Source organism: Xenopus laevis, chromosome 1S (genome assembly GCF_017654675.1).
Source record: "Xenopus laevis strain J_2021 chromosome 1S, Xenopus_laevis_v10.1, whole genome shotgun sequence".
Taxonomy (NCBI): domain Eukaryota; kingdom Metazoa; phylum Chordata; class Amphibia; order Anura; family Pipidae; genus Xenopus; species Xenopus laevis.
Genome location: NC_054372.1, coordinates 98,126,345 through 98,151,915, shown reverse-complemented (window position 1 = coordinate 98,151,915; position 25,571 = coordinate 98,126,345). Strand labels below are relative to the sequence as shown.

The 25,571-nt window shown below is 41.1% G+C and overlaps 1 protein-coding gene across 3 annotated transcripts in view; it reads left to right on the top strand.

Moving 5' to 3' along the window:
• Positions 1-25,571, top strand: part of LOC121399392 (coronin-2A-like) — a 76,176-nt gene that overhangs the window by 32,648 nt on the left and 17,957 nt on the right. Inside the window, exon 1 of one of the 3 annotated variants that reach the window (XM_041579977.1) lies at positions 7,584-7,702. The exons of the other annotated variants lie outside the window; for them this stretch is intronic. The gene's annotated coding sequence lies outside the window, so the exon portion shown is untranslated. Of the gene's footprint in view, positions 1-7,583; positions 7,703-25,571 lie in introns of those variants that run through there. 3 annotated transcript variants of the gene reach the window in all.

Below are 25,571 nucleotides of genomic sequence, written 5' to 3'. Positions count from 1 at the left end.
GTTCTCAGAATTTATTGTCTGTTTAAAGGGGACCCAACACTAAAAAAAAATATTCCAAATCCTATTTTATCACGTTAGTCAAGAAAAATGAACTTTAATTACAATATATAAATTATTTGAATCTTGTTTCCTTCGGTCTGGGAATTCATAAATATAGCAAGCAGGCAGGAGCCATTTTGTGGACACTGTTATTAAGGCAAGCCTTGCATCATCTCAAAATCTTGTTTGTGCACCAGAATGGGGGACCTGATGTTCATTCCCATGCATTCAGTGTCGGACTGGCCCACCGGGATACCAGGAAAACTCCCGGTGGGCCAAGGTGTCAGTGGGCCCTCATGCTGCTAAACATTTGGCTTATGTCATGGCCATTACCTATTTCTATGAGAATGAAGATGCTCAATAGATGGAATAATAGATTATAGTATGTAAAGAAAAGAGAATAGGAGAATAGAGGTTGAGTAAGGAAAGGAAGAAAATAATACTTAGAGTGGGCCCCTGGTCCAAGGGTTTTTGGTGGGCCCCAGGTGTCCCAGTCCGACACTGCATGCATTGGCTACACAATTAAATGGTAAATAGAGCGGGGGAATGTGGGGAGTGAAGTTACATCAAGTAAGTGCTGAATGTAAAGTGATTGCCTGCCCCACCTTTATGCCTAAAGTATAGAGGAGGGGCAGTACAGAAAAATATATATCAAAGATATATGCTCAATTATAGTAAAAATAAAAAAATATATATATTTATTTAAGTTCCCATTAGAAATGGTACATACTGACCTCACATGGCCCACCTTACGTGTTTCATACCCTCCGGTACTTAGTCATAGTCATATCTAGGAAAACGTTGCACAAATGTTTACTATTATAAATATATTATATAAAAACCATCACACATCTATCAATCTCTTAAATGTACTCTGAGATAAACATATTTCTATGAAATGAAGCAGATCTCTGTCGTTTTAGGTATAGCATTTGACATCAAATTCATGATTAAGTCCTAATGGCAGGCGTGTTTCTAAATGGAAAATCCAATATACCTCTCTCCTTTCTTAAACGATCACCTCCTCTCACTCCTAATCTTACCCTTTCTATCCCCTGAATGGAAAAGAAGGTTATGTCACCCCCATTACATAATGTGAAGTGTCTAGTAATGTTGATCTTCTCCGCTGTTCCGGGGTTTCTAATCTGGCTCATGTGTTCTCTAGCTCTTTCTTTTAGCCTTCTACTCGTGCATCCCACATATCGCTTGTAACATTTCAAACATGTGATCAGATCACGAATGGGGTGTTGCAATTAATATATCCTTTAATGTCAAATTCTTTACCTGTGACTGTTGATTTAAATTTCTTAGACACTTTCATATACTTACAAGTAATGTATCTACGACCGCCACATCTACAATTGCCTGTTGATGTAAGTGGTCCCAAGTCCCGTTTCAGATGTTCACTTTTAAACAGGCAGGCAATAGCATGTCTTTTAAGGCATGGGCTTGTTTTGGGATAACATTGATCCCAGAGCTCAATACCTTAAAATAGTGCTGATCACCATAAAGGATTGGCAAGAACTTCTTTATAATTCTGGAAATTTCAAAACTTTTTTACTGTATCTGGTGGTAAAGGCCACCTTTTCTGACCATTCTTGACTTTTATCCTTATTTCTTGTGCCCTTGAGTAGGTATTTTCTGTTACTTCCTTTTGCTTTCTGAAATGCTTTCTTTATAGTTCTTTCCTTGTACCTCCTCTGCAGAAATCTCTTCTGCCTATCTCGTGCCCGCCACCCAAAATCATTACCTTCCGAGCAATTCCTGAGGAGTCTCAGGAACTGCCCACCAGGTATACCCTCTATCAAGCTCCTGGGGTTGACAGGACGAGGCATGCAGTAGGGTGTTGCTGCTGCATGGTTTACGGAATATGCTCGTACTTATTGAGTTACCTTCTGCCAATAGCACCACATTTAGAAATTCTATTTTGTTTGGAGGAGGGGCAGGCAATATTTGATTGACAGCTGAGATATTTAAACACGTTTATAACAGCTATGAATGCTTTAGAATTCCAAAAGAATTTGGGTTTCATGTTTAATTTAAAATGGACTTTTATTATACAGCTTTTTATGTCTGGGTGACAGGTCCCCTTTAGTGAAATGCAAACTGTCACAGGACAGCATTTGCCTTTCTGACCATCTTTATTGACTTGCTCCCTATGTCACTGAGAAACATTAAATGGGATAATTGTAAAAACACAGATTTCCCACTATTAGGATTTTGTCCAGGCCAAAACTGTTTGCTCTGTGTTAGTCTGTATGACCACATTGTAGCTATATTTAACTGTGCTAGTTATGGATTACATCATTGTAGAAAATATTTGTTCAGATAAGCCCTTAAAGATTACCCTTAAATTTTTGTGGCAATTTGTTTTGAGTTGCTGTAATGGCATAGATTTATAGTAACTCCCTATACAGGATTTGTGAAAACCTAGTGAGTTGTTCATTCTATCAAGAGTTCAATTCTCAGCTAGCTGCAATGCACTGAGACCATTCTCAGTCATATGCTGTTGTAGATGTTCTTGGAAATATAGCAGCAAGACTAATGGGACAATAGAATCATATTTCCATAATCATATTTATAATTATAGGGAATAACCATACAGCATGAGCCTTTGGGTAAGAGTGAGATTAAACCATAAAGTTATATTGATTTATGGGTAATGGTAGGATTAAACCATACAGTTAAAGTAACAGTAACATCAAAAAATTAAATTGTTTTAAAGTAATAAATATATAATGTAGTGTTGCCCTGCACTAGTAAAACTGCTGTGTTTACTTCAGAAACACTACTATTGTTTATATAAATAAGCTGCTGTGTAGACATAGCGGCAGCCTTTCAAAGGAGAAAAGGCTCAAGTTACACAGCAGATAGCAGATAAGCTCTGTAGAACATAATGTTATCTGTTATCCACTACTTATCCTGTGCCATATAGCCTTTTTTCAATTTCCGCCATTGCTACTCAGCAGCTTGTTTATATGAACTATAGTAGTTTTTCTGAAGCAAACAGATCAGTTTTACTAGTGCAGGGCAACACTACATGATATTTTCATTACTTTAAAACACTTTCATTTTTTGTGTTACTGTTCCTTTTAAACTGATGTAAATAATAGCTGCTGGAGCCAGGAAGTACTAATGATAAATTACACAATCCTTCCATTCTCATCAGGGGAATCTAAGTACTCCCTAAAAGCATTTTGAAGATGCACTCTGTCTGTATTGCAGACATTCTGAGCTGGCATGGAAATATGCTGTGGCTTACTGGTTTTTATATGATGGGAATTTTCTTTAAAGCATTTTAGAGCTTTCATCTCATCACAGTCACTCCACCCTGTGTGCCAGTTCAATCCATTAGAAAGTGCACTGTAATAGTGTAGTGGCTCTACAGATGCTTACTGGAAAACACTGCAATGCACTGATAAGTCTGATCTGTCATTGGGAATCTGATCAGCACACTGCCCTGGCTGTGCTTTTAAACCCAGTAGGCGAGGTTCAGTCTCTAGGGTATTTAAAGGACCAGTAACATCAAAAAAATGTAAAAAAATTTGGTACACATCAAAAAATAAACACCAACACAAATTATACTTTAAAATCACAAAGCCTTTATTAAGAAATAACTTACAGAAACTGCACTTCCTGTCCTGTACAGAAACGGCGAAAAGGCGACCATCGATCCTGCTGAGCTTGATTTCTCCTCCTGGATACTCTACTGACAGCGTGTGAAGGAGAAACATGGATGCCTCATGGATGCGATGCAGCGACTGCCCGGGCTCCCTTCCTCCTCCTATATGATAGATGATGTCGCTGATGAAGAGAAGCGGCAGCCAGTGCAGGGGGGAGAGAAACCCATTCACGAAATTAGCAATGAGCAGCTGTAGGTACAAGGGCAGGATCATCTGACCCCTCCTGAGCGCATCCCGAAGGAACCTGCATGAACTTTACAGCCGGTGTCTAGTGGCAGCGCTGCTCCAAGCCCGAGCACAACTCCCACAGTCAGGCTCCGTATGGCTCCGGCGATCGTTCTAGTGGGTCAAGTCCGGGAAGAAGAATTCTGCGCTGTATCCTGTGACTAATGCCACACACAGCATTTACACTCTGCCTCACATCGTTAGTGCTACTGATGAGAAACGGGGTTACAGGACAGTAGCGCTAATAGTACAGGATACAGCGCAGACTCGCAAACATTCTTGGTCTGCAGTCTAATGGAGTATTTGCAAAGGGAGCCTGGTCTTTGGCAGTGATAGGGGTTTTCGGTCACGGCGAGGAGAACCTCTCAATAATCCTGTAGTTGCTGCCCAAGAGCGGAATGGGACCAAGGACCTCTGCTGCTTTCTCTGGGGTTAGTCCCTAATGCACTGCTCTTGACCCACTAGAACGATCGCCGGAGCCATACGGAGCCTGACTGTGGGAGTTGTGCTCGGGCTTGGAGCAGCGCTGGCACTAGACACCGGCTGTAAAGTTCATGCAGGTTCCTTCGGGATGCGCTCAGGAGCTGAGGGGTCAGATGATCCTGCCGTTGTACCTACAGCTGCTTATTGCTATTTCCGTGAATGGGTTTCTATCCCCCCTGCGCTGGCTGCCGCTTCTCTTCATCAGCGACATCATCTATTGTATAGGAGAAGAAAGGGGGCCCGGGCAGTCACTGCATCGCATCCATGAGGCATCCATGTTGCTCCTTCACACGCTGTCAGTAGAGTATCCAGGAGGAGAAATCAAGCTCAGCAGGATCGATGGTCGCCTTTTCGTCGTTTCTGTACAGGACAGGAAGTGCAGTTTCTGTAAGTTATTTCTTAATAAAGGCTTTGTGATTTTAAAGTATAATTTGTGTTGGTGTTTATTTTTTGATGTGTACTAACGAATTTTTTTACATTTTTTTTGATGTTACTGGTCCTTTAAGCAAAAACAGAGGCAACAGTTTTGGGAACAATCCATTTTGGGAACGTATGCATTTTGTACAATACTACAATATTCACTACTGCCAAATAGCTGAATCAGGCCAATTTTTTATTTTTTTCCATATTCATGTATGAGACCATCTTTTAATTTCCGCAGTACATCATGAACAGTAAGATTATCAAGCTCTAAAACCAGCTTTGACCAAAGTGTTCAGTATGTTATTCTGTACAGTTTAAATAATTCTGACAATATACATTCAAATGAAAATAATTTCTGGGTCATTAATTCTGTTGGAAATGATATACACGTTGCCTCTATAATTAATATTTATTCTATAATTATTATTTAAAACCTCTTGATAGTTTGTCTATTTATGGTTGAATATATGGCAGATGGGTGATTAATATAAACAGAATACACTAATTTTGTGTAAACTATTTGATCACAAACCTCTCCTGAGGCTGTTTTATTCTGTGTGTTAGACCTTGTGATTTCTTTAAATTATTTATTTCAGTTTGTTAACACAGCTGTAGTTCTGTAATGGGTTTATCTCATATTGTGACCTCAGTGTACAGTTATGCAGACATAGCATTAATCACCTCCTCCTATAGTACTGCTGTATACTGGCATCATTTTATTTTCTCAATTAGCTGTAATATCTTCCCTAGAGGTAAAATGGGGAGCCAAATCTGGTTAGGGTGTTGCTACTCTCCAAGTCCTACCTCTCAGAAGCCATGTTCCAATATCTTACACTGATGAGATCCAACAAGATCGAAACAGGCTGCCTGCAAGTTTGGATATATGGCTCTGAACCATTAGGCTGTATCTGTGCTATAAACCAGTGGATCTGGATGCATAGTTGGCCAAAGGGTCACAAAGGAGTGATTTGCATGTCTCCGCCCATGATGTCTTATGGGAGAATTAAAACTCTAATTTTTGGTATCTAGGCAGTGCTGTATATATAGCATGAGACAAGTAAATACCTTCTGATTCCAGAAGGCATCACTTTGCATTCCCTAGAGGTAGAAAGGGCTGGGCCCAGTGATCCATTTAGCTTTACTTTGCCTTGTACTTGATGGTAACCCAGCATAAACAGAATTTAGTTGCAAAACATTACTAGTAGTTTTACCTGCATAAATCCTTGAAAACCTCAGTTCACAGGCATTCTGGGTAATACATGCCATAACAGTATTTAAAATATATAATATTAAATAAATATAAATATATATTTGCAGCTTGTAGGCCATCTCCTTTAATACTCTAGGCTAAAAATAGTAGTAGTTTACTTATATGGGGTTATTTTCTGAAAACTACTCTGACCAAATCCGCGTGGGTTTTTTCCCCTTATTTATCAATAGATTTTTCCGAAAATTTTCTGTGTGGGAAAAACTCAAAAAATCAGATCGTATGAATTTTTCGGATTTTCCACCCGAAAACCACTAAATCTTCGGATTATTGTATGAAACCCAGCGCAGATCAGGATAACTTCGATACTTCTGCCATTGACTATATACAACCTTGGCAGGTCTGAGATGCTGGATTTTCAGTTTCTAACGTTTTCCATCCCCGGGATATAATAAATCCAGAAAAATTCCACTAAAAATGTATTGTAAAAAAAAAACTTGAATTTTTAGTATTTGGCATTTGGACTTGAATAAATAACCCTCTTTAGTCTGTATTTTATTTTATTTATTTTTTTTTTTTCAGAAGCTGTTCTAGAAATATTCTGATCAAAGATTCCAGTAAAATGGCTGTCATGTTATTTAAATATTCTGGCAGTGAATATTTATTTATTGTTCTTAGCCACTATCTCTCCCAAACAGAAGGCAAAAAATGGCATTAGAGTGGGCTGTGGGATGCAGCAATATATTACTATTTGAAAAAACCATACCTCGTGCTAAATCTGCAGGAATTCCAGCATGCCATTTCTTGTTAGTTTTATATGTGCATGTTTCATAGCTTAAAGTCGCTTTGAGCCTCATTTTCTGCTATGTATATTATACAGATATGGAAAAAAAAAAACAAATGTTCTGTAAGGTTACAAGTCGCAAATTGTCTAAGAATATCGCTCTCCACATCATACTAAAAGTTAATTTAAAGGTGAACAACCCCTTTAAAAGCAACAACCAAAGGATTCCTGGTATTTTTTCTGAATTCAGACAAGGTTACCTGTTGAACATTATTCATATTTATATACTGTATAACAAATATATATATATAGATATATATATATATATATATATATATATATATATATATATATATATATATATATATATACACATGTATGATATTTATGCAATGCACTAAATAAACCCTTTAAACATGACCATTTACATTTGTGTGAGCTTTAATGAAAATATGCCAAAGCAGACATGTTAGTTGGGTGGAATAACCTCTCAGTTAAGAAGTTAATAAAAAAGACCGATCTTATGACCGAGGCATATGCTGACATAATAAAGTATATTGTACATTTTCATGAAAGAAAGGCAGGAAGTTGAAATAGAAACTGGATTCCATACACATAGGGGATTATTTACTAAACGCTGAATGCAAAAATCCCCAAAAATGTGTGATTTTTTTTTTTTTATAAAATCTGACTTTTAAAAAATCACATATTTTTCAGAATTTATTAAACCCCGAGGATGAAAAAGTCAGAATCCGGAAATCCGACATCTCAGACCTGTCGAGGTTGCATATAAGTCAATGGGAGAAGTCCCAATGATTTTTTGATGCAATAATTGGATTTCGTGCACAAACTTTTCAGGTAAAAAAGCATAAGAAATTAAGTGAAAAATCAGAAAAAAACGTGAAAATCTGATTTTATTTTTTTCCCGCAAAGCGAATTTTTGGGAAATTTAATAATAAATAAGCGCAAAAAACCCGAGCAGATTTGATCAGAGTTTGTAACAGAAAATGTTGAGATAAAACCGGACTTTGATAAATAACCGCCATACAGTACCTTATAGTTCTGTACTTCGTTTAGAATATAAGATACTTTAGAGTGAGTGGGAGAATGTGAGCACAACCTTATGTGCTGAATTCCTTTACCAATGCTTATGTCTCTGCATAACCAACATCAGTTACTCCCTAGCTAAGTGGGCACCTATAAAATTGTATATTTAGTTGGATACATCAGTCCTGTGGAGAGTAAAGCATTATGCATTTATCAATGATCTGAAGTCAATATCCAGGAGGTTGTCATCGTTTGGTATAGTTTATATTCTGTTCTTTATTGTTTTAGTTTTCTGTTAGCTAACCCCGGCACAAATTAGGTTGCATGAGCCCATGTTTTAGTATGTATGTAATATGTTTAGAAAACAGACTTTGTAGTTACCATGCCAACATGACAGGTTGAACTGTTTTAAACTCTATCAATGTAAACATCAACTGTTTTGTGAGTGCAAAGCACAAGGCATTTATCTTATGACAACTTGAATCTTTCATAAATGGCAAAAGTGCCTTTGAAATATTTTAATCAAGAGCAAAGTAAAAAAAGTACTTGGGATTATAATGAATACATGTAAAACAACATCTGGTTATGTATACTGTTAGCCGTCATTTTTTGACAAGTATGTAATGTCCAGAAAAGTGGAGAGTAGAAACCTGGTTTTCATTAAAGGCAACCCCACAAATCCTGAAAGACACCATATATAAATTAAGGATTATGGTGATGTGAGATACATATTATAAAAAACAAAAAAACAGGATCTTGTTAATCTGAAGGAGAAATCAGAACCCTACTTGAAAAAAAGAATTCCTGTTTGAATTAGTTTAGATCATACAGAATTTTACTGATATAATTGTTTTAAAGGAGAATTAAACCCTAAAAATGAATATGGCTGAAAATGCCATATGTTATATACTGAATTTATTTCACCAGCATAAAGTTTCAGCTTCTCAATAGCAGCAATGATCCAGGACTTTAAACTTATCACAGGGGGTCACCATTTTGGAAGCGTCTGCGACACTCACAAGCTCAGTGGGCTCTGAGCAGCTGTTGAGAAGCTAAGCGGAGAGGTTGTCGCAAATCATCAAGCAGAAAATGAGGTTGGCCTGTAATATAAGTTGATGCTACAGGGCTGATTGTTAAATTCTGATGCTAGTTGCACTGGTGTCTGTGCTGCCTTGTAGTAATTATCTGTATCAATTACTTATCAGCCTTATATTGTGACATTTATATTCTATGATGCAAATTCACTAAAGTGCGAAGAGGCTAACGCTGGTGAAAATTTGCCAGCATGACATAATTTTGCCACTTTGCAAATTTACCAACAGTGACCCTGGCGAAAATTCTCCAGCGATGTAGATAGACTAGCGCAACTTCGCCGTCTAACGCTGGCGAAGTTGCACTCTGCCGAAGGGGGTGTCTTTGGAGACACAGATCTTCCCTACTAAAGGGTTGTTGTTGCCTTGGGCAAAATGCAATGTACAACATTTCTACCCTACTTCATTAGTTGAGCTTTAGTTCTCCTTTAAAGTACACCTATCACCCTAAGAAATAATTTAAAATCCTATTTTACTGTGTTAGTTAAACAAAAACTTTACTTAAACTAACGAATATATAAATTATCTTCCCTTCATTCTTTGGAATCCACAATTAGAGTGTACTGTCAGGAGTCACTTTGTGGAAACTATTATTTAAGGCAATTATTTTTTGTTCTTATAACAAAATAGAATGTATGTGCTAGAAAGGAGGACCTAACACATGAGCCTATGCACAGGATATGCATTTATAGACAACGAAGAGGCATGTAAAAAGTGTACTGACATCCACATAGTACAGAAATGAAAGTGAAAGTGATTGCTTTGCCTCAGGCATAGATTCAGGGACCTATATGATTGACAGCTGAGTTTATAACATGTATGGATTTAATAAAAAATAATTTAACTGGCATTTTATGTCACTAGAATACAAAAATAATCCATGATGTAAAAAACCATTCTACATTGTTTTCAAAATTAGTTACAAGTGATAAATGGAACTCTCAATTGCATATGTATTCACCCCCTTTGCAATGGAACCCCTAAATGAGCTCTGGTGCTTCCAGCTGATTCAGAAGTCAAGACAGTTAGCCAAACAAGATCCCTCAGCATGAAATTAAAGTGTCTATAGTTTGTTAAAAAACATATCTAAAAACATCATGAAAACCAAGGTTCTATAAAAACAAGTTCTGCAAATAGAAAACATAGATCCAAACATTGAACATTACCCAGAGCACTGCCATAATTCTAAGCAATATAACACAGCTGTAACTTAGAAAATACAGTTCACCAAAAAATGGGTAGGGAGAGCAATAACCAAAACCAAGAGCCCAATGACAACTCTGAATCAGCTGAAGAGATACTCACCTAAGGGCTGACAAACACAGTGCGTCTTCATCAGATCTGACGCAATGAGAGGAGACGGATGCGGCAAATTTAAAGTACGTTATAGAAATGTCGGATGTTGTCACTGCGTGCATCTGACAGATGTGTCATATCGGATGCACGCATGGACAACTTACGACATTTCTATTACTTACCTTATATTCGTCGCATCCATCTCCTCGCATGCGCTTCCTCTCATCACGTCGGATCTCAAGAAGACGTATCGTGTAGTTCCAGCCTAATACACCATCTATCCGCTCCACAAAGATTTTTCTTATGGAAGAGTATTGAGGAAAAAATACAATTATGGTATCCTAATGATCTTGACCAATATCCATGCACTATTTGTTGATTCAGTAATCAGACAAGTTAGAATATTTGTGAGGCTTACCAGGTTGGCCAGTTCATGGTGCATCAGCAAATGAAGAGCCGCAGCTCCTGCTTTGCACTGTCTGAACCGTAGGAAGGTTGACATACTGTGTGTAGTCCCTTACACATTTTCTGCCTGAACAGCCTTTGGAGAGAGTGTACCTGATCAGCCTGTGTAGGTTTCTGTTTATACTGGTGGCCTAGCTGTAAAGCTTAATTTAGCAAAAACAGATGAGTGCAACAACCTCAGCACTGCGAAATATATTGGTGCTATATAAATACATGTTAATAATAACCTCCTAAATAATCCTGGTGTAGATGGTTGCAAGCAGTTAGAAATTCTCTTCCAATGGTTAGTTGATCTATAATGTACAAGTAAATTGCAGCACTCCTGTTGAAAAGTCAACAACGTTCTTTTATTAATAATCACCAGGCAATGCTTTTGGCTTTCTCCAGACCTTTATCAAGCCTACCGGTTACAGACAAGTGCTAACTAATATAATCTGTGAGAGGGTGGAACAGTGGTGATCATAAACCAGGGGCAGTCCCAGGGTGCATTGACAAATCCTAATAGTAATCCACAAATTACACTGTTCATTTAGTTTACCTGCACCCATAGTTAAAGCCTGAAAGTGTTGTAGTTTACATGTGCATTATAGATTTAAATTGATTGAGCACAGCTGTCTGAGTCATTGTAGTCATCTTCCAGGCCATATTTACTGTACATAGTTCAACCCCAGGCTAAATAATGGTCTACTTGCCTAGTTTGTCAGTGATACCCACTATAACAAAAAAACAAAAACAAATGGGCTTATTTATCAAAAATCGAATTTGTGAGGTTTTTTCTACTTTGAATAAACTCACAATTTAAAAAAAAAACTGGAATGTTTTTTTATTAATTAAAAAATCAGAATAGAAAGAACTTGATTGAACACAATTAAAAAATGGTTTGAATTTTTCCTAGGAAAACTCCCATTGACTTCTACATGAACTTGCAAGCTTTTAGATGCCAATGTTTTACATTTTTTGTAGTTATTCAAGTTTTTTGTGCTTAATAAATACCAAACATTTGAGTTTTTCAAAACTCATATTTTTGTGCAAAAAACGAATCATGGCAAAAATGATGAATCACCCCCTAATTGTTCATATAATACAAGAAAATATAATTTTAGCAACTTTGCAATATGCATGATTTAAAATAAAATTAAGGTTTTAAGGTTATTGGGATGCATTTGCTGTCCAAAGCAGTGTGTGTTGTTCCCTTTCTGATCTCTTGGCCTGACTCAATGTAACAAGAGTCAGGTCTATAATTTTTAAAATTAGCCTTTATTAGCTGGCATGCAAATTTGTTAAAGAAGGAGGATTGCTGGCTCCAGTGTGTCCTGGTCATTAAATGGTACTGCTGTAGATTCCCTGGAGTCTGTGTCACACTTGAAAAAGGGTTTGTACCCGAAACATGTAGTGTTGCACACTGCTAATAAATGAACACTTGCAGTTTATTAAGTACTGCCTGAAGCTGTTTATTCCTTTCTTCTCTATGATACATGCAAATTTGTTTAAAGAGTCAAAGCCAGACATATCTGCTTTCAATAAAAATTACGTGCAATGTGCATGTGGTGTGCCTAAAACCTACCGATCTGGCGAGTTCAGGCTGACTTCTACACACTGTTTGTGGTTGAGGGCTGGTGAAGGTTAAGCAGGCACCCTAATGTGCTGCCTTCTGCATTATAGGTCCTTGCCGGCCAGTGTCGGACTGGCCCACCGGGATACCAGGAAAACTCCCGGTGGGCCACGGTGTCAGTGGGCCCTCCTGCTTCAATACAATTGGCCTATTTTATGGCTATTCCCTATTTCTATGAGAACAAAGAGACTAAATAGATGGAATAATATATTATAGTATGTAAATAAAAGAGACTAGGAGAATAGAGGTTGAGTGAGTAGAGGAAGAATAATAGTACTGAGAGTGGGCCCCTGGTCTAAGATTAATTGGTGGGCCCCTGGTCAAAGGTTTTTGGGTGGGCCCCTGGTGTCCCAGTCCGACACTGTTGCCGGCCCTGCCCTCTTTTGTGATGTCAGAGATGAGTCAGCTGGTCAGGAGTGGGCATTGACCACCTGCACGTCACTAAATTACATGTACAGATAACATCAAAACCACTGAACATTTATAATGAATAAATGGTGTAAAAATGGTGTAAAATTGCTTCCAACTGTTTTGGAGTGATTAGCTGAGGATGCTCGGGCAGATGTGCAGCTGAGGACTTAATGGGGGGGGGAGGATTTTTTTATATATGTATAATTTATGAGTGAATTTCTAAAAACATTCCCGTTTTCAAATTGGCATGTTTGTTTTTCTTACCCACAATGCAGCATTTCCTCCATGGATTTGCAGGATAACTGTGAACACAGAATTAGTAAGAATGCTGTCACTTCCAATGTGCAGCATTAATTGGATAAAGTCAGCTGCAACTATTGAAACAATTCACTAAGGGGGATATAAATACCACCCTCAGTAATTACTGGGTTCCCTTCTGTCTATGCATGCACTTGCATCAGAACAGGTGGACATGAAGACTAGAATTGTTAGAAGCATATGTAAAAGCAAGTATCTTTGTGAATAACATCAATTCGCATTCAATATTGCATCCAGTTTACTACTTTACACTTTTTCATTCATAGAATTCTTAGTAAAGGGAATGTTGCATTGTGGGGAAAAAATTGGACCATGTGCAACATTCTTAAATTAAAAGGGAAAGGGTTTGCGCTGCCATGATATCAGTATTTCCCAATGCTTATTTGCAGAACTAGAGAAGCATGTGTACTATAGAAAAATCTTCAATTGCGTCCTTGTTACTATTCATGTGCATCTGTGGGGCACTGTTTGTTTCTACAGAATGGTTAAATAAAAATGTTGCTGCTGTATAAGGCTATGGTCACACTGGTCTGATTCTCAGCCTGAAGATTAACATAGGCAGAGAATCTGTCCCTACGCTCAGTCAGTGCTCTTTTGTGCCTGCACCCAGAACCATTGTGTCATCCAGGATATAGGCAAACTGAGTGGATTGACTTCATGTGCCTGCACCTGGCCCAAAATTGTGGTTCTGGGTGCAGGCACAGAAGAGCGATGATTGGAATGTAGGGGATTATTCTCAGCCTATCAGCAGCCTGGGAATCAGCCCAGTGTAGCCTTACCGAGGCTACACTCGGTAAGGCTACACTGTAGAAATTACTGTAGAAATTACCTTATGAAATGTTGTATTTTTAGCATCTGAAAGCTAAACACATTATTTAAACTTTCTTTGGGTTTGATTTCTAACCTGTTCATGAATCACCTTTCTTTACATAAGTGTTGAGTACTTGGTTACAAAACATACACAAAATGAGAAAACAAATAAACATTGTGGTTTTTGGCTATGAAAGAATTCAGTTACGTAGTCTGGTTGGAAAAATACCAAAGTCCAACAAGTTCAAGTTAAACCCCTCCAAATGAAACCCAGCATCCACACATACACAAATTGACCCCTCCATGCACTCACATAAACTGTATATGCTCATACGCTATAGATTTTAGTGTCACAATAGCCTTGGATATTATGTTTGTCCATGAAATCATCCAAGCCCCTCTTAAAGGTGTTAACAGAATGAGCCATCACATCTCTGTACCCCGACTTCTCTAAAGGGGTTGTCCCTTTAGGGCACCAACAACTTGTTGACTCCAGGCTCAATAGACACCTTCACCCAGATCAACTGCTGCAGGCCAAAGAGGAAGGACCTCCCCCTGCAAAGCACTTTGTTACAGTGATGCAGGATATGGTCATCAAGCTAGAGCCAATGAAATGGGTATGCAAAATAGGTACCAAACGTTACATGGGTATTTACCCAGCAACAGGGAACTAAGGCACTGTTAGGGAATGAAGCCAAAAATGCCATTATACTTATGGGTCCCTACACACGTCTAAAATTTAGGGGTTTATTTATCAAAGAGTGAAGTTAGAGAGCCCATGACTAAGCGCCCTGGGTGGGTGCGAAATGCTTAGGGCAGACGGAGATGCAAATTTACATTTTTAACTTTGTACAAATAAAATATATTTTTTAACTAATCTTTATTTGTCCTGTGGATCCGCTTGAGTGCCGGATCCGCTTGTTTATTCTTCAAATCCTGTGCTGTACCACTCCCTAAGGCTGGGGCTGGTGCACCCGGACCACATTTACTATTTGGTGAGTCATTTACAATATATTCTGGGGCACCATGTTTTTCTGAATCTTAGTTAGAGGTTGCCACAGTCCTCTAGAGGGAAATTCCGCAACTCTATATTCATTCCTATGGGATTTTGATTTAACAAAGGATGAACTTTCACTTTCACCCATTGATAAATACTCTTTTAAAAATCCCATAAAAATGAATGGAGAGTGGTAGAATTTCACACTAGAGGACTGTGACGACCTCTGACTTCATTCTTTGATAAATATACCCCTTAGTGTTTTAGTTGCTCCCTTATAGAGTTGTTTCTTTAACATAATCTCACTATTCCCTAAATGCTCACAAACGCTCACAAACACAAATGGTAAAGATAAATTTGGTATGATTAGTTATTACAAGATCCAAAAGAGACTGATTTCTAGTTGGTTCTTGAATGAGCTGAATAAAAAGTTGACATTTAGCATATTTACAAACCTGCAAGCTTTTTCTGACTTGGCAACCCCATTACCCCAGTCAATGTTAAAGTAATAAAAGTCACCCACAATAATAACTTGACCTTGTTGCCAAGCAGCTTTTATTTGTAAGAGTAGCTGGGCTTTACATACAAACACACTCCTCCACCCTTTTAATCCCTCTGTCCCTCTTAAAAAGGGTGTAACCATTTAAATTCACAATCCAGTCACATGTTTCATCCCACCAGGTCTCAGTGACTCTTCAGCCAACAAAAGCTTCAGAAAGTAGGTTCTCTATTTACTAAACTTTTGAGTGTGTTGAAAGACAAAAAGCTTATGTTTTTACCCAGGAAAGATTGCATAAACGAGAAAGTCATACATGCACATTCATGGGTACTCGGCATGCACAGAGTTTCACTATGCGTGAGCTCTGCAGATCTTTGGAAATGAAAACAACAGTGGCTAGGATTATATGTCTTGGTTGGCAAGAACAGCAAGGGGTGATAAAGCAAACACTGAAGTAACATGGCGATACCCTGGGGTCACAAGTATATCTCAGCAAGGCCTGTTTACTTTACAAGCTCATTACTCCTCTGCACGGACTCACTGTTGTGCAAGAATAATAACTGCAGCTTTAAAGGAGAAGGAAAGTCTAAATAAAATAATGCTGTAATTATTGGCCATAAGCCATTACCAGCAGGCATTTCTTCATTCAGTTTCTCATTATTTCTTGAGCTGTAATCCTTTTTCATATAAATGGCAAGCTGCACAGAAACGGATATCTTTGCTGCAGTCCATAAATCCCTCAAATCAGGGCACACGCATGCGCCATTAGTCTCAGCAGTGCCCTGCACATGCGCACTATGACCTCCTGGCTTCCCTTTGAACAGACGACGTTCGGGTCACGTGATCCAATAGTTTGTTCGTTTGTCATCCCTAACGTCTTTGCCGCCACCTGCATTTACAAACCTGTCAATATGACTGATGTTCCCTGCTGTCGGGTAAGAATGGGAAAGCTTTGAAGCTCCTGCGCTTGCTGGTTTTGATTTACAGTTTGCAGCAAGCGGAGAAGCAGAGGAGTGAAACGATCGTTGTAGAACATATTGTGCTTATTCAAAAAATGTGCACTGTTCTAAGCAATATGAATGTGACGGAAATGGGTCCCTGTTTATGCTGACTCTGTAGATACATACACGCGCTTATTTGGTTATGTCATAGGGTCAAGAAGAGGTGCATGCGCACTAGTGGTGAAGCGCAGGGAGGAAGTGATGTGGTGATTTGAAAATGGCGGCGCCAAAGCTTATACTATGCAAAATCTTTGGAATGCAAGTGCACAAATACAGTAATACCATTGCACTTTTCAATGCAGCGTTTCAGGAGGGGGGGTAATGCTGAAGAGAAAGAGGGAGGTTGTTTTTTTTAACTTTCCTTCTCCTTTAAAGAGGAAATATATATTATATTATTTGTTTTCACTGACAGACAAATAAGTCTAAGGCAGGGATCCCCAACCTTTTGAACCCGTGAGCAACATTCAGATGTAAAAGGAGTTGGGGAGCAACACTAGCATCAAATATGTTCTTTGGGTGCAAAATAAGGGGTGTGACTAGCCATTTGGTAACCCATATGTGGACTGTCAACCAACATGAGGCTTTGTTTCAAAAATAAGCACTTAGTGTGAGCCCACTGGCAGCAACATCCAAGCAGTTGGAGAGCAACATGTTGCTCACGAGCTACTGGTTGGGGATCACTGGTCTAAGGGGTCCATTTACTAACAATTGAATTGCGATTTTTTCACAAATCTCAAAAAGTTTGTGGTTTTCCTATACTTCTAAAAAGCGCTAAAAATTTGACATTTATTAAGTGTAAAAAATCACCAAAACCTCTAAGTCAGTGGGAGCTGAGATGATTCTATTGGACCGTTTTAAATCAATTCAGACTTTTAGAGGTTTTTGGATTTTTATTTTGCTAGAAATTGTCCAAAAAACTAGACTTTTTCAAGGTTTTTGTTATATTCATATTTTTTACCGCATCGTTCAGTGCTTTCTTTCGTTTGTAATTTTTATATTCGGATCTTTTAATGAATTCAATGACAATCGTGGCTTTAGAGTTTAGTTGTGGTTTCAAAAACCTCTAAAACCACTAAAAACGGAACTCTAATAAATAAGCCTCCACTGTGTGTAGTTTGTTTTGAAGAATAACATTGCCACATGTTTGCATTCATACCAAAAAGTAGGAGATTCTTTACTTTATAATTGAGTAAGACATTTTCCATAAACAACAACAAAAAAACAACTTCTTATATCCAGTTATGAATGCGTGTAGCCATGCTTCTAGAAAAAAATCCAAGTGGACTGCAGGCTTCATGGGCCCCTCTGGCAAAACCAAGCAATGTAGTGTGGATTAGCACACCCACCTTCTAGGTCAGCAAAGATATGCCTGGTGCACGTGGGTGGAGGCTCGGCAACCCCCCAAATGCTTGACAAAGGGGGTGACCCCGAAACGTTGCTGTGCACTCCACTTCAATAAATCACTGAAAACTTCATGCAGACCTGTGTGCCGTGAGGTTCTTTCTACATTACCCCTCTGGCAAAACACAGTCAATTTTTATATATAGTCCTTGACCCTGTGACATCAGATATGGGTGGGTTAGGCACTGCAATAAAAGAGAATGCAGTATTGCTATTGAGGCCAGATCTGAGTTGGTAGAGGGTAGATTTGGTTTGGGGCAGGTGGGATTGCATGTGTACGTAATTACTTACACACAGCCAGGTGGTTGGCCTTGGTTGTCCGCAGTCTTGGTAGGCCCCAGGTACCCAATCCAATGCTGATGACAGTTCACACTGATGTGTGCATTCAACAGAAAGCTCTCTAGAGCTCATTTACAAAATAAGTGCAGGACAGAACTGTGCAACCAAATTAATTCAATATTTTTTCAATAATCAATGTAATGGTATGTAAAAATACACACCAGTACCTTTGAGCCTTTTGAGTGGACTATAAACATTGCAAGAGTACTGAATATTTAATGAAAACATTTAATGAAATGCGATCTTCAGGGGTGGATTAATGCACAGGCTACCTTTTGATTTAGCCTAGGGGTCCAATGTGGTCAGGGGCCCATCTAGCCTTTTTTAAAATTATTGTTTGTGTTTTATTTATTCATATGTGCACTGCTGAGTCTGGTCATGGGCACCTGCTTAGAGAGTGAGGCAGGAAAGATGACCAACCCGACCTGGCGTAGAGAGCTCGGGTGCACACCTGCCTGGATTGCACACATCCAGCAGCAGTTATCTTGTACTGTTTCTGTCCGGTCCTTTCTACATATTACCCTGAAGCCAGTGTGTAGTTCAATATGCAGCTAAACCTCCCCACACTCCAATAAAAGAGACTGAGAGTTGAAGTCTGTATAATTTACTGGATTATAGGAGAAGAGAGGTAAAACTGTAATATGAACAGAATAAAATGCAATTACATGTAACTGCAACATACACATATGCAAACATGTAAACAACAATGTTTCTGAGGAGCTGGCAGCTGTAAAAGAGACTTAATGCAGATTTAAGTCCTACTTACCAGCAATGCTCCCATTGGGAAGAGAACAGGAGATGATGTGCTTCCTCCTGTCAAGGCCGCCGGGAGCATGAAGGGACACGTCCGCTCCCGGCGGCGAAGAATCCAAGATGGCGGCGCCCAGTCGGCCCACGTGGGCGCTGGGACGCCAACGCCGCAAGCACGCCGGCGTAAGGACGCCAGTGACGTCACTATGGCGGCAACTTCAACTATAAAAGGGCGCCAAGGACACCAGAAGGGCGCCCAAGAATAGGTTCTGCTACCCTGAACCTGGGTTATCCTGTTATCCTATTATCCTGTTATCCTGATTCCTGCTCCTGCCTTGGTTTTAACCCCTTGCCTGGACTCTTGTTATCTGATCCTGATCTGCCTGCCATTGAACTCTTGCCTGGACTTTGACCTTGTATTTTGCTTAACCCTTTGGATACCACGACCTTGCACCCTCAAGAGGGCTTCCTCCTTGATCCTGACTACCTCCCTGGAGGGAGCTCCCGGCTCCCTGACATTATTCTTGGGCCATGGATCCCACTGAGGAAGCTCAGCCAGATTTCGGCAGGGCCTTTCGAGGTCTGCATACTCGCATGGAGGCGTACGAAGCTCGGCAAAATTATGTCGGACGCACACTGGAGGCGATTTTGGAAAAGTTATCTATGCTGACGCCGACTACTCCAACGCCGACAACGCACACGCTAGTTGCTGCCGACATGGCTACACAGTCCTCCACTTCTGGTCCACGTATTCCTGCACCGCCTCTCTACAGTGGCGACCCTCAAGCCTGTCGTGGTTTTGTGAATCAGTGCCAGATTCGGTTCGCCCTGCAACCTGCAGAATTTAACTCTGAGCGAGCAAAGGTTGGTTTCGTGATCACTCGTCTGGCAGGGAAAGCGCTCGAATGGGCATCTCCGCACTGGGAGAAGGAGTCTCCTTTAATTGATGATTCCAAAGCCTTCCTTCAAGAATTCCGGACTGTGTTCGATGCTCCCGGTCGGGTGGCGACCGCTGCTTCTCGTCTGTTCCAGATCCGCCAAGGAAATCGCAGTGTTGCAGAATATGCCATTGAATTCCGTACTCTCGCTGCAGAGACTTGTTGGAACAATGATGCCTATCATGCTGCCTTCTACAATGGTCTCTCTATCCGCCTCAAAGATGACCTGGTCTCCCGTGAATTACCCACGCAGGTTGAAGACCTCATTGCTTTGTCTGTCAAGGTGGACACCCGTCAGAGAGAACATCAAGCTGATAGGGACGGAGTCAAGAAATTTCAACCCATGTTGGCTCCTCGCTTTCAAAGACCTCTATTACCTCCTACACCCCAGCAGCCTTCTGTTATTCCTCCGGAGGAACCTATGCAAGTCGGAAGAGCTCGTCTCTCTGAACAGGAGAAACTCCGGAGACGTACGGCTGGACTTTGTCTCTACTGTGGGGGTCAATCTCACTTTGCCAACTCCTGTCCTGTGAAGCCTCAGAGTTCCTCTCTTCAAGGTAACCTTGGAAAGACTCATGTAGGGGGCGTTACTCCCAAGTCACAAGAGAACTCTCACAGGTTTCTTCTGCCTTTACAGATCCGTCTGTCCACTAAGACCATTGTTGGCTCAGCTTTTATTGACTCTGGAGCTGCCGGAAATTTCATGGACGCTCTCTTTGCCAAGCATATGAATGTTCCCTTGTTTCCATTGACTCCTCCACTTCGAGTAACCGCTATTGATGACCGACCCCTTGAATCCGAGTTTATCTCTATGACGACTGGGGAATTGCCTGTGCAGGTTGGGACTTTACATAATGAAAAGTTATCGTTCCTGATTATTTCCTGTCCCAGTCGTCTTGGGGCTTCCCTGGTTACGCCTGCATAACCCTGTCATTGATTGGTCCTCGGGGCAGGTTTCCCGTTGGAGTCCATACTGCCAACAGCACTGCCTTCCTGCTGAACCCATCCAGAGGGTGAATATTTCTACATCTGATTTGAAGACGCTTCCCTCCTTTTACAAGGAATTCTCGGATGTCTTCTGTAAAAAGTCTGCAGAATTTCTCCCTCCTCATCGTCTCTACGATTGTCCAGTTGATCTCCTGCCTGGAAACATGCCTCCTAGAGGTCGCACTTATCCTCTCTCCCCAGGCGAGACCTCTGCCATGAAGGAATATATCCAAGAAAATCTCCAGCGGGGGTTTATTCGCCCTTCTACTTCTCCTGCAGGGGCTGGATTCTTCTTCGTAGAGAAGAAGGATGGAGGCCTACGTCCTTGTATTGACTACCGGGGACTTAATAAAATCACAGTTAAGAACCGGTATCCATTGCCTCTGATTGCAGAACTTTTCGACCAACTGAAGGGGGCTAAAATCTTCACTAAGTTGGATCTCCGTGGGGCGTATAATCTCGTCCGCATCCGCGAGGGTGACGAATGGAAGACAGCATTCAACACTCGTGATGGGCACTATGAATACCTCGTGATGCCCTTTGGTCTCTGCAATGCCCCCGCTGTCTTCCAAGAATTTGTGAATGACATTTTCCGGGATCTCTTGGGAAAGTTTGTGGTCGTGTACCTTGATGACATCCTGATTTTCTCCAAGGACCTAGCAAGCCATCGCTCCCAGGTGAAGGAAGTACTCTCTCGTTTGAGGAAGAACTCCCTCTTTGCCAAGTTGGAGAAATGCGTGTTTGAAGTGTCCAAGATTCCTTTCCTGGGCTATATCATCTCCCCAGAGGGTTTCGAGATGGATCCTGTGAAAGTGTCTGCTATCCAAGAGTGGCCTCTACCGCTGAGCACCAAGGCAATCCAGAGATTCATTGGTTTTGCCAATTACTACCGGCAATTCATTAAGGGGTTCTCTTCCCGTATTGCACCTATCCTGGCCCTCATCCAAAAAGGGGGTAAACCCAGCTCATGGCCCCCATCTGCTATTGAAGCTTTTCAATCCTTGAAGGATGCCTTCACTTCTGCTTCGGTTCTCCGCCATCCTGATCCGGAGTCACCTTTCTTCATCGAGGTGGATGCTTCTGAAGTTGGAGCTGGAGCTATCCTGTCCCAAAGACATTCCTCTGATGGAAAGTTGCACCCATGTGCGTATTTCTCTAAGAAGTTCTCTCCTGCCGAACAAAATTATGACGTAGGGAATCGAGAACTCTTGGCCGTCAAGCTTGCCTTAGAAGAGTGGCGTCACCTCCTTGAAGGTTCCTTGATTCCAGTCACGATCTACACAGATCATAAGAATCTTGAGTTCATTCAATCTCTCAAGAGGCTGAATCCCAGACAAGCAAGGTGGGCTCTCTTCTTCTCTCGATTTAACTTGTCTTGACTTATCGCCCAGGCTCCAAGAATCGGAAAGCCAATGCTCTGTCCCGAAGTTTCACTCCGGTGGATCGTTCTCCTGAAAGACAAGAGCCAATTATCCCTCCTGTCAAGATCATCGCTTCTTTGTACCCTCAATTTGCTGATCAAATCCTGGCCGGTCAATCTTCTGCCCCTCCTGATACCCCCATCGGAATGGCATTTGTACCTCCTGAACTTCGTCTGCCTATCCTGCAACAGACTCATAGCTCCAAGCAAGCTGGACATCCTGGTCCTGCTAAGACTCTTGAACTATTACGGCGTCTAGTCTGGTGGCCGACTATTCGTAAAGATGTCAAAGACTTTGTTGCTGCTTGTACTGTTTGTGCCACTTCCAAGCCTAGCCATTCTCGCCCTAGCGGGTTACTACAGCCATTACCCTCTCGTCCATGGACTCATTTGGCAATGGACTTCATAGTCGAACTTCCTCCCTCCAGTGGGAACACTGTCATCTGGGTTGTCATTGATCGCTTTAGCAAGATGGCCTACTTCATTCCGTTACGGAAGCTTCCATCTGCGGTGGAATTGTCTCAATTGTTCATTCAATTCATTTTCCGTCTGCATGGATTCCCAGCGGAGATAGTCTCTGACAGAGGTTCCCAGTTCACAGCTAAGTTTTGGCGTTCCTTATGCAAGGATTTGGGTATTGCTCTCCAGTTCTCTTCTGCCTATCACCCCCAAACTAATGGGGCAGCTGAACGGGTGAATCAAGCGTTAGAACAATTCCTGAGGAATCATGTCTCCTTATGCCAAGATGATTGGTCTGACCTTCTCCCGTGGACGGAATTTGCCCATAACAACGCCAGTCATTCATCCACTGGAAGATCTCCATTCATGTCTGTGTAAGGCCAACATCCTCAAGCCTTTCCGCAAGACTTTGTTTTGTCTGATGTCCCAGCCGCTGATGACCATGCGGCCCATATGTCCGCTATTTGGGCTGCAACCAAGTCTAATTTGGAGAAAAGTGCTCTTGTGCACAAGACCTTCGCTGATCGAAGACGTAGACCCTCTCCTCCCTACAAGGTTGGTGATAAAGTCTGGTTGTCTTCCAGGAACATTCGATTGAAGGTGCCATCTCCTAAATTGGGTCCAAAGTTTGTGGGTCCATTCTCCATCTCAGAAGTGATCAATCCTGTGGCTGTCAGACTTCAGCTTCCCCCTGAGATGCGAATTCCCAACGTGTTTCATGTCTCCTTGGTGAAACCCGCTACTTCCAACCGCTTTTCTATGGGCCAGTCTCACCCTCCTACTATCTCTGTGGAGGGTCAACAAGAATATGAGGTGGAAAGGATCCTTGACTCCAGAATCTCCAGGGGCTCTCTTCAATATCTCATCAAGTGGAAGGGCTTTGGCCCTGAAGAATGCTCCTGGGAAGGACACTCTGATGTTCATGCTCCTCGTCTGGTTAGGGATTTCCATTCCAAGTTTCCACAGAAGCCAAGTCCTGGTGGTCCTGAGGCCCCCCGTGAGGGGGGGTACTGTCAAGGCCGCCGGGAGCATGAAGGGACACGTCCGCTCCCGGCGGTGAAGAATCCAAGATGGGGGCGCCCAGTCGGCCCACGTGGGCGCTGGGACGCCAACGCCGCAACGCCGACGCATGCGCAAACACGCCGGCGCAAACACGCCGGCGTAAGGACGCCAGTGACGTCACTATGGCGCCTTGCCTGGACTCTTGTTATCTGATCCTGATCTGCCTGCCATTGAACTCTTGCCTGGACTTTGACCTTGTATTTTGCTTAACCCTTTGGATACCACGACCTTGCACCCTCAAGAGGGCTTCCTCCTTGATCCTGACTACCTCCCTGGAGGGAGCTCCCGGCTCCCTGACACCTCCACACCATGGGCTACAAAATGGAGTCTGATCTCCCACAAAGCACTGTGGTGGAACTGTGGTAGCCAGACAAGTTCAAATGCAATGCTATAAATGGCCTTATGGTGGTGCTGGATAGATACCAGAAATGGCCACCAGAGCACGTTCACAGCAAATGAGTAATAAAAGAATAATAAGATGGTAAAGGCTTATGATGGAGACATGACAGTTTCCACCATTTATTCCCTTTTCTGTTCCATTCCCTTCTGATGAAAAGCAGACCCAAGCACTATGCTACCACCACTTACACCGCTGTAGTTATTAGAGAGTAATGCAAAACACTGGCATGAATGGGAGGATGGAACAACAGAAGCCATTACTCAAGTAAAAGCATATGTGAAAAAAATTTTGTTTATCTGAATATATGCCACTTTAACTGCTTGTATGAAGAAACACATAGAGATAAACATAGAGTAGGTCATCTTCTGAAAATAACACACCAAGGCCCATTTGTATGTGAGAGTCAGGTATTCCACTCAATGGCATTGTAATGTTGCCACACCTGTTTGATACCAGAGATTGCTGCCTAAATTCTACATGTACATAATAGGCCATTGTGTTCCCACTTTTTATTATATGTATCATTGCTGTGCCTCCCTCACTTTCTTTCATACTCACGCTTCACATTTAGGTTGTTATTCTTTGCCTATCTAGCAATGACATCCAGGAATGAGAAACTTCGTAATAATGAAATTCTCAGTTTCAAATGGGCAAAACAAATATTGAAAATACAAACAAAAGTAAAAACTGCTTATATATACATTTCAGTCAGTCTCTAAATACTAGTCTCACCAGCCACAAAAAAATAGGATTGAGAAGGCAGCAGTTCAAGTGTAACCACAATATCTTGTAACAACTACAGAGGCTCAGCATGAAAAATACTAGATAGGCAGCTAGTGGAATTCCCAGCTATGCCTTGATGCACAGGTCTGATACCAACAAACCAAAATGGCTCAACATGGTGTCTGCTACTCACAAAAAGTCATAAAAATGGTTCCAAACCTTAAAATAATTAAAACCACCTGATACCTACCTATGACACCATCGAACATTTCCTTACATCTTGTGTGCTAATCCAGTTAAAACAATCTTTATCTTTCTGCTGACCATTTATAACTTCAGGACTGATAAATGAAGACTTGATTATACCACTGAGTAAGTTCCCAGCACTAGTGTGGCTCATTTATAAACACTGGGCAGGTTTGCGCCTTGGCAGTAACCTAAAACAACTAATCAGATGTTTGCCTTCTACCTGCAGCTGGCTGAGAAAAGATTCTTGATGACTGGCTGCTATGAGCTACTGCCCTTGTACAGATTTTCCCGTGTTCCTAAATAAGCTTTATATAGGCTGCTGCTCTCTGATCTCTTCAATGTTGTGAGCATATTACAATAAAATAGAAATTTGTAGAGACCATTGTAAGAAGGAAGGACATATAAATATTTGGGTGGTCAAGTCTCTCTTATCTTCTGATAACCATCAAAGA